The sequence below is a fragment of the Suncus etruscus genome, chromosome 1 (genome assembly GCF_024139225.1).
Source record: "Suncus etruscus isolate mSunEtr1 chromosome 1, mSunEtr1.pri.cur, whole genome shotgun sequence".
In the NCBI taxonomy this organism is placed as follows: Eukaryota; Metazoa; Chordata; class Mammalia; order Eulipotyphla; family Soricidae; genus Suncus; species Suncus etruscus.
Window position 1 is genome coordinate 78,213,444 of NC_064848.1, and position 8,358 is coordinate 78,221,801.

At 36.0% G+C, this 8,358-nt stretch overlaps 1 non-coding gene across 1 annotated transcript; it reads left to right on the forward strand.

Moving 5' to 3' along the window:
• Positions 1–1,986: 1,986 nt before the first annotated feature.
• Positions 1,987–2,198, forward strand: LOC125995134 (small nucleolar RNA U3). Its single transcript, XR_007490731.1, has one exon. It is a non-coding gene; the product is annotated as a small nucleolar RNA U3 (small nucleolar RNA).
• The last annotated feature ends 6,160 nt before the right edge of the window (positions 2,199–8,358 follow it).

Below are 8,358 nucleotides of genomic sequence, written 5' to 3' on the forward strand. Positions count from 1 at the left end.
ATAAGCTGTAACTAAATATATTTGGGGGAAAGGTAGAGATGAATTTCTGGAGTTGTTTGACCTCATTTATTGCTGGCTACAAACTGGTAACTGAATACTTAGCTTCTATACTTGGAAGACTAGCCTCTTCTCTCTTCTAAGAGCTATGTGATGCCCTATTATTTGCAGTATTACCCTTTCAGGGTAGAGCAGGGAGAGACAATGCCAACTGATGGAGCCATTACTTTGAACAGACAACAGGGCAAAGCCATCGTCACATGTACCTCTCATGCAAGCTTGTTAATGGGTGTAATTTTGTGATATCTGCAGGAAAGATTACTTTGGTCATTCATATCCTGACAGGCAAGATGCAAAAGCTAATTTAACAATGTTGTCACCTTTCTGAAAGGATATTCAAAGCCTTGCTAGGTGAAGTAACACAAGTAGAAGGGAGAGATCAGTGCTGAAAGCTTTCTTCCATTTTCCCCATTTTACTTTCCTTCATTTAACAGGGCGTTCTGAAAATAAAATGTCTAAGAAATGGAGAAAGAATGGAAAAGAGAGAAAAGCTGTTTTTTTTTTCCCCTCCTTTGAAAGTTGTACATGAAGGATCTGTGGCATGAGTGGAATGGGTGAGGTGCTCTGTAGCTCTTAGTGACATTACCAAGGGGAGTCCGGGGCCAGAGGTGTGCAGGTGGGGCTGTCAATCAGAGACAACATCAAGGGCTCTTACAAAAACAAAAAGGAAAGAAAATGGATGTTTAATCAATACAGTTGCTCTCTGCTTAACCTTTTGTGTTTTAAGCAACATTCACAGGAGCCCAGCAACAGAGTCTAATATTTAACACATAAAAAGGTACTCAGAAAGGTGAAACCTTCGAGAACAGCAGGAAAGTGAAGATGGAACAGAGAGTTAAGAAATGGAAAGAAAAGATTTGGAGGATAGGGAGGTCAAATAGATGTTTAAAGACTGGGATCCATTAGAAAGTTGCTGGGAATTACTAGAGTGACAGATGGAAGAGCTGAATATTAGACTGCATAAATGCTGGGCTCCTGTTAGCATTCCTGAATTATATTCAAATTGTCTTTTCCTATTTCTGGAACATAATCAGATTAACTGAAACTTTGACTATAAAAGTAGAGGGTGTAGCTTCTTGGAAGGTGACAACCCCATCCTTCAGTATGTGGTAGCTTCTGATGGCACCTGGTCGGCTCTCCTTACCCTCCCACTGACTAGAGTGCATAGTTCACCAGAGGGGAAGAGGCAATTTCAGCAATTATCAGAGAAAAGAACCTAGTAATGAGTCTTTGGCATTTTTTAGCAATACCCAATTTAGACCTCTAGGAATCGTCTATAAAAACTATTTTACAAACACCTTCCTAATTATCAGTCTACTGCCACTCTTTAGGTCAATAGCTGTGCTATCAACAAAGTCATGTTTTTTTAATTGTAAGACATAAGAATTTTGAATATGTGAGAATCATAGAAAAGTATAAAGAAGAAATTAATTAGAATTCATTTTCACTAACCAATATCTTTTATTGTGGTCAAAGTGAATTACAATTCTTTCACAGTAATATTTGAGTCACATAGTGACAATGAATGAGGGGCATTCCCACCACCAGTGTTGTCCTCCCTCCACCCTTGTTCTTAGCATGCATCCCACATCTCTCTCCTTTACCCCCGTAATGCTAGTGCAACTATTCCCCGAATGTACAGCTTGTTGCAGATTGTGTATCAATTCTGTTGTTGTTGACTTTGGATTAGTATTCATGTCTGATCAGTTTTTATTTCCACCAAATGAACATTTGACTGTCTGGTCTTGATACGATGGGGGGGAATAAAGGGCAAACAAAAAAAAGAGAAAAACTAGGAGGAGTCTGTCTAGGTGTTATAAATATCCATTTAAAAGAAGAAAGGGAAAAAAAGAAAGAGGTAACAAAACAAAACAAAAACAAAAAACAATGAGGGAGTAACAACAAAATTACCAAAATAATAAACAAAGAATGACTATACTTTCAGGGATCATTTCTATAGTGTGTGACTAGAGAAGTTTCTCTGATCGTAGAGCATCCGAAGGCACGAGGAGGAGTCAGAGCGTCCTCTCCTGAGCGTAAAGCCGGTTCTAGGAGTTGCTTCTGAGACTTCCTCTTGCCATTGATGATTGTTTCCCCTTTTCTCTGAAAAGGGTTGAGGGAGAGGATGCAGTCTGAGTGGTAAAACAAACAAACAAACAAACAATAAACCAAAAACCAAAACCACCAGCTATGGAAAAAAAGAGGGAAAACCCCCCAAGCGACTTATTAAAAAGGGTTGTTTTTCTTCTTCTTCTTCTTCTTCTTCTTCTTCTTCTTCTTCTTCTTCTTCTTCTTCTTCTTCTTCTTCTTCTTCTTCTTCTTCTTCTTCTTCTTCTTCTTCCTTCTTTTTCTTCTTCTTCTTCTTTCTTCTTCTTCTTCTTCTTCTTCTTCTTCTTCTTCTTCTTCTTTCTTCTTCTTCTTCTTCTTCTTCTTTCTTCTTCTTCTTCTTCTTCTTTATTCTTCTTCTTCTTTCTTCTTCTTCTTCTTCTTCTTATTATTCTTCTTCTTCTTCTTCTTCTTATTCTTCTTCTTCTTCTTCTTCTTCTTCTTCTTCTACTCCTCCTCCTCCTCCTCCTCCTTCTCCTTCTCCTTCTCTTTCTCCTCCTCCTCCTCCTTCTCCTCCTCCTCTTTATTTCTTCCTTCCTCTTTTTGCATAGGCACAGTAAATATTGGGGGAAATTACAGCGGCAATTCCCTTGGCCTAAGAGATACAGGGTTTCTCCACCCTTGAAGCACACTGCCATGAGAACAACTACAGTCTTCATGCTCACTCATTGACACATCCCCAAAGTCTTTTATGGTGCCAGGAAACTTTCCACTCAGATGTGGGTGATGACATTCTGCCTCTGTAGTTGGAGATCTTGTAGGTCATAGGATGAAGGCTAGGAGAGAGTTTCTCTTTATGGTTCTAAAACTGACCAAAATTTTAACCTTATTTTTTGCCCTTCCTCTCCTTTTAGCACTTGTTGAGTAATACACTTTATGGACAGGAAACATTTTAGGAAATATAAAGACACAAAGAGACTAAATTCCTTGTTTTAACCTAAAAGAAAAAATTGATAGATAAAATTTTATTATTATAGCTCCACATATGTATCTAGTTTTGTTTTTATAATTATTGATATTATTCATCTTGATTGATAAATTCAAACAGTACAAAAGTTTAAGTGCATAGACCAAAAAAAGATAAGCCTATCTATCTTTTCTTTTAGCCATTCAGTTTTCCATAACAGAAACAGCAAACTACATTTTCTTTTTTCTTTATCACTCGTTCAATATATATAATATCTATAAAATATGCATATAAACATATAAACATAAATTAAATAATAATGACAAGTAGCATTACATATATTTTATTACTATGTCCATTCTAATACTTTGTACTAGATTATTTTTATTCTTGGTTTTATTGGGGGTATTTTATTGATTCATTTTTTTGGTAAAAAACAAACTATCTTTTTTATAGTTTAAGGGTCACAATCCAATTGTAGTAAAGGTACAAAGATTTCCATATTTCCGATTAATCCACACACATATAAAGTCCAACAAACACCATCCCTACTAGAGTATAACCATGAGTAGAATTGAACCTACATTGAGACATCACAACCATCCAGTTTATAATTTATCTAAAGTATACTGGCCTACTGTCCATGAGTTTTGACTAGTGTATAATGATGTACATCCATTACTATGCTGTTACACCATTCTACAATTGTCTGTGCTTCACTTTTTAATCTCTTATCCTCCTGCCACCTTTCAGCCTTTTGGAAACCTGGTCACTTTATTGTCCTCATCGTTTTGCCTTTTACACAATGTCATATAGTTGAAGTGATATTGTATGTAGCCTTCTTATAATGATTTTCAGTTAATAATGCACTTTTAAATGTCCCCAGTGTGACTTCAGTGTCTTGATAGCTCTGTTACTTTTTAGTGTTAAATTATTTTTCCATCGGATACACCACAATTCTTTATGTATTTAAAAGGACATTTTAAAAATGTGGGTCACTGCTGATAGTGATCAGCATTTATTCCTGGTTCTGTTCTCATGTATCACTCCTCTCATTGCTTGAGGGATAATATGTGGTTCTGGGGATTGAACCTGGGATAGGTCATACAAGTTAGTTCCTTAAACCCTAAAATATCTCTCCATCTTCCTGGAGGACAACTTAGTTGCTCCTAAGTTTTACCAATTATGAATAAAGTTGCTATAATCATCTGAATGCAGGGTTTTGTGTGAACACAAGGATTCAACCCTTTGGGTAAATTCCAGAGTAAAATTTCTGAATCAAGGGGAAGTATTTTATTTAGTTTTATAAAAAATATGAAGCCAGGGGCCTGAGTGATAGCAAGCAGTAGGGCATTTAGGCGGCTGACCCAGGATGGACCTGGGTTCAATCCCCAGTGTCCCATATGCTCCCCCAAGCCAGGAGTCAATTCTGAGTACATAGCCATGAGTAACCCCTGAGGATCACTGAGTGTGCTCCCCAAAATTATGATTCCATATCTTTTAACATGGTTCTGACATTTTGTATTTCTTCCATTAATATACATTCAATTGTTTCACATACTCATCTACCTTTGGTATTAGTAAATGCTTTTGATACTTGGTATGTTTTATATATTGGCCAATGTTTTTGATATGAAATGATATCTTATTGTTTTTCCTTGAGTTTTCCTGATGGGGTATGTTGTTAGGCATCTTTTCCTATGTTTATTTGTTAATTCTGTATCTTTGGAATTTTTGTTTGTTTCGGGTCAGACTTAGTGATACTCAGGAATTACTCACTCAGTGCTCAGAGGTTATTTCTGGCAAGGATCACTTGACAAGATGGGATTCTGGGAATCAAACCTTGGTTGGTCACATGTAAGGTAAGTCATATGCCTCATCAGCTATACTAAGGCTCTGGACCTGAGTGGGTACTTACTAAGGTCTTTATTCCAGGTAGATTTTTTCTTGTTTTCCTTGTTATTTTGAAGATATTTTTGCATATTTTGAGTAATAGTTTACTTTCTTATGTTTTCAGTAAACATTTCTTTCTTTTCTGTGGCTTATTTTTTGTTTTCTTGACATTGTATTTTTGCAGATCAATTTTTTATTATACAAAAATTTAGCTTTTCAATAACTTCATTCATGGAGACTTCTCTGGCTTTGTATAAATTATACTCTTATTGTACTTGTATTATTACCAAGATTGTACTTGTATAATTACCAAGATTATATCATTAGAAAGTCTGTGTTAGGGGCCAAAGAGATAGCACAGCAGTAGGGCATTTACCTTACATAGAGCAGACCCAGGAGGGATCCGGTTCAATTACTAGCATCCTATATGGTCCCCCAGCCTGCGAGGGGCAATTTCTGCATGCAGAGCCAGGAGTAACCCCTGAGCACTGGAAGGTGTAGTCCAAAGACCAATCAATCAATCAATCAATCAATCAATCAAGTTTTTAAAAAAAGTTTGTGTTACCCTCTACGGATTTTATAGTTTAAAATATATTTAGGTCTATATAGATAAACATATAATTTATATTTAGATCCATTCTGAGTTATTTGGAAGGTTTAATGTCTGTATATAAATTTCTTTTTTTCTTTTTGCAATGTAGTTGTCCAGATGTAGCAGCATCTTTTATTAAAATGACAATTTTTGATCCTTATCAAAGATTAATTGACTACATTTATGTAAATTTTGTATTTGTTTGGCAGCATGTATACAATGTGAGTTGGCTTCTTGACTTTTTTTAAAATAATTTTTATTGTGACCAAAGTGAATTACACATATTTCACAGTAATATATTAGGTACATAGTGGCATTGAACCCAGGGCATTCTCACCACCAGTGTTGTCCTCCCTCCAACCCTGTTCCCAGCATGTATCCCATATCCCCCTCTTTTCCCCCCTGGGCTGCTAGTATAAGTGGTTCCCTCTGTGTCTAGTTTGTTGTAGAATGGGTATTGATTCTGATGTCGTTGGCTTTGGATTTGGTGTTTAAGACTGATCTTTTTTTTTTCTATTCAATGTTTATACAACTGTTTGGTCTTGGTACCATTCATTTTGTCCCCTCAATTTATGAGGCAGAACAAGATTATTCAAGGTATGTGGTTCTGTTTGAAGGGAAAGAAAAACAAAACAAAACAAAAAAAAAACAAAGAAGGAAACACCCCCAAAAGCAAAAAACCAAACAAACAAATTCTAGATAGCTAAAGGGTTATAAATATCAACTTAAGAGAAGAGGGGATAAAGAAGAATAACATCAGAAAAAGACACACAAAAAATAAATAAAAATTAAGAAAAAAAGAACAAACAAGAAAACAAAACAAACAAAAGCACAAAAACTACAATGAAAAAATCCAAAAAACACCACTGCAATACAGATAACAACCAAGCAATAATCATGAGCCCTAAATAAAATTTAAAAAAGAGGAAAGAAAAAGAAAAAAAATGTGCTTTATTTCTCTCCCTTCTCTTTTTGCAAAGGAACAGTAAATATTGGTGAGATTAGAAAGGGAATTCCCTTGGACTAAGAGATATGGGATTTCTTCGCACTTAAAGTATACTGTCATGGGAAGTATACTGTCATGTACAGGCTTCATACATGCTCTTTTACTCTCCCCTAAGTCTTTTTGTGGTATCTGGAAACTTTCTGCTCAGTCATGAATGATAAGGTAAGATCAGGCCTCTGTAACGAGAGATCTTGGTATTTGCACAGGTCATAGGATGGAGCCTAGGATAGAGTCTTTTTTTATGGTTTTAGAGGTTCTGTTCCAACACTGTTGTTTTAATCAGTCTTCTGTAATTGGTGGCTTCTTGACTTTTTATTCTGCTCTGTGATATTTTATCTATCTTCTCTCATATACCATCTGTACCTTCTTACTTACTTTGCCTTTATGGAAGTTTTGAAGCCAGGCAACATCAATCTTCCATTTTTCTTCCTTTTCCTTCAATATGGTTTATGTTATTCTGGATCTTTTGCCTACCTATAAAATGTAAAATAAGTTTGTTAATATGTACATAATTTTCTGACTTTATTTATTTATTTATTTTGGTTTTTGGGCACACCAGGTGATGCTCAGGGGTTACTTCTGGCTATACACTCAGAAATCGCTCCTGGCTTGGAGAACCACATGGTATACCAGCGATCAAAATCTATGTCCGTCCTGGGTCAGCCACATGAAGGCAAATACCCTACTACTGTGTTACTGCTCTAGCCCCCTTGCTGACATTTTTATTAAAATTACATTAAATCTGTAGACCAAACTAAGTAATTTTGATTTGTCAGTATTAATTCTTACTATCCAAGGACTATTTATCTATTTTGTTCTTTGACATTTTCATCAGAATTTTATAATTTTCTCATATAAAATTTTATATCTATTGTTACATTTATACCAAAGTATTTTAAATGCTAATGTAGAAGATTTGTATTTTTCTTATAACATTGTGATTTATCAAGGTGTTCATAATAAATTTGTTTTGTTTTTTGTTTTGTTTTTTTGATTTTTGGGTCACACCCTGCAGTGCTCAGGGGTGACTTCTGGCTCTACCAGGGGTCTCAAACTCAATTTACCTGGGGGCCACAGGAGGCAAAGTTGGGGTGATCCTTGAGTGCAAAGTCAGTAGTAAGCCTTGAATATTGCGGGTGTGTGACCCAAACAACTAAAACAAAACAAAACAAAACAAAAAAAGATCCCTCTAGAGAAGGGCCATAAAATGTTTGTATGGAGGGCCATTTGTGGCCCATGGGCCGTTTTGAGACCCCTGCAAGCTCAGAAATCGCTCCAGGCAGGCTCGGGGGACCATATGGGATGCGGGAATTTGAACTGCTCACCTTCAGCATACAAGGCAAACGCTTTATCTTCATGCTATCTCTCTGGCCCCAATAAAATTGTTTTAGACATTGAATGTTCTAACACCCAACCCATCACCATTGTGACTTACCTTCAACCAATGTTTCCATTTCCCACCCACCATCCCTGCTTGCCCTCTTGTAGGCACAAACAAATTTACTTTTATTGTTTGTTATAATTCAAAAGCTAATGAACATTTTAAAACTGATCAATAAGAGTCAATTTGTGATAATTGTTATATTTCACAATGAAGTTACTAAAGTCATTGAGAATTTACTGAACTGTTTGGTGCTATTTGAACCTTCTGTATTTTTATTCAGACCCACTAAACTTGGTGGTCTTCTCTGAAACTTTTGCCTTCAAATGTTTTGTGATTCTATAGGACTGACAACATTATGAAGCTTAAAGGTCTTGGTTATATAGGCCAGGATCTATACAGCAGTACCAATTTGA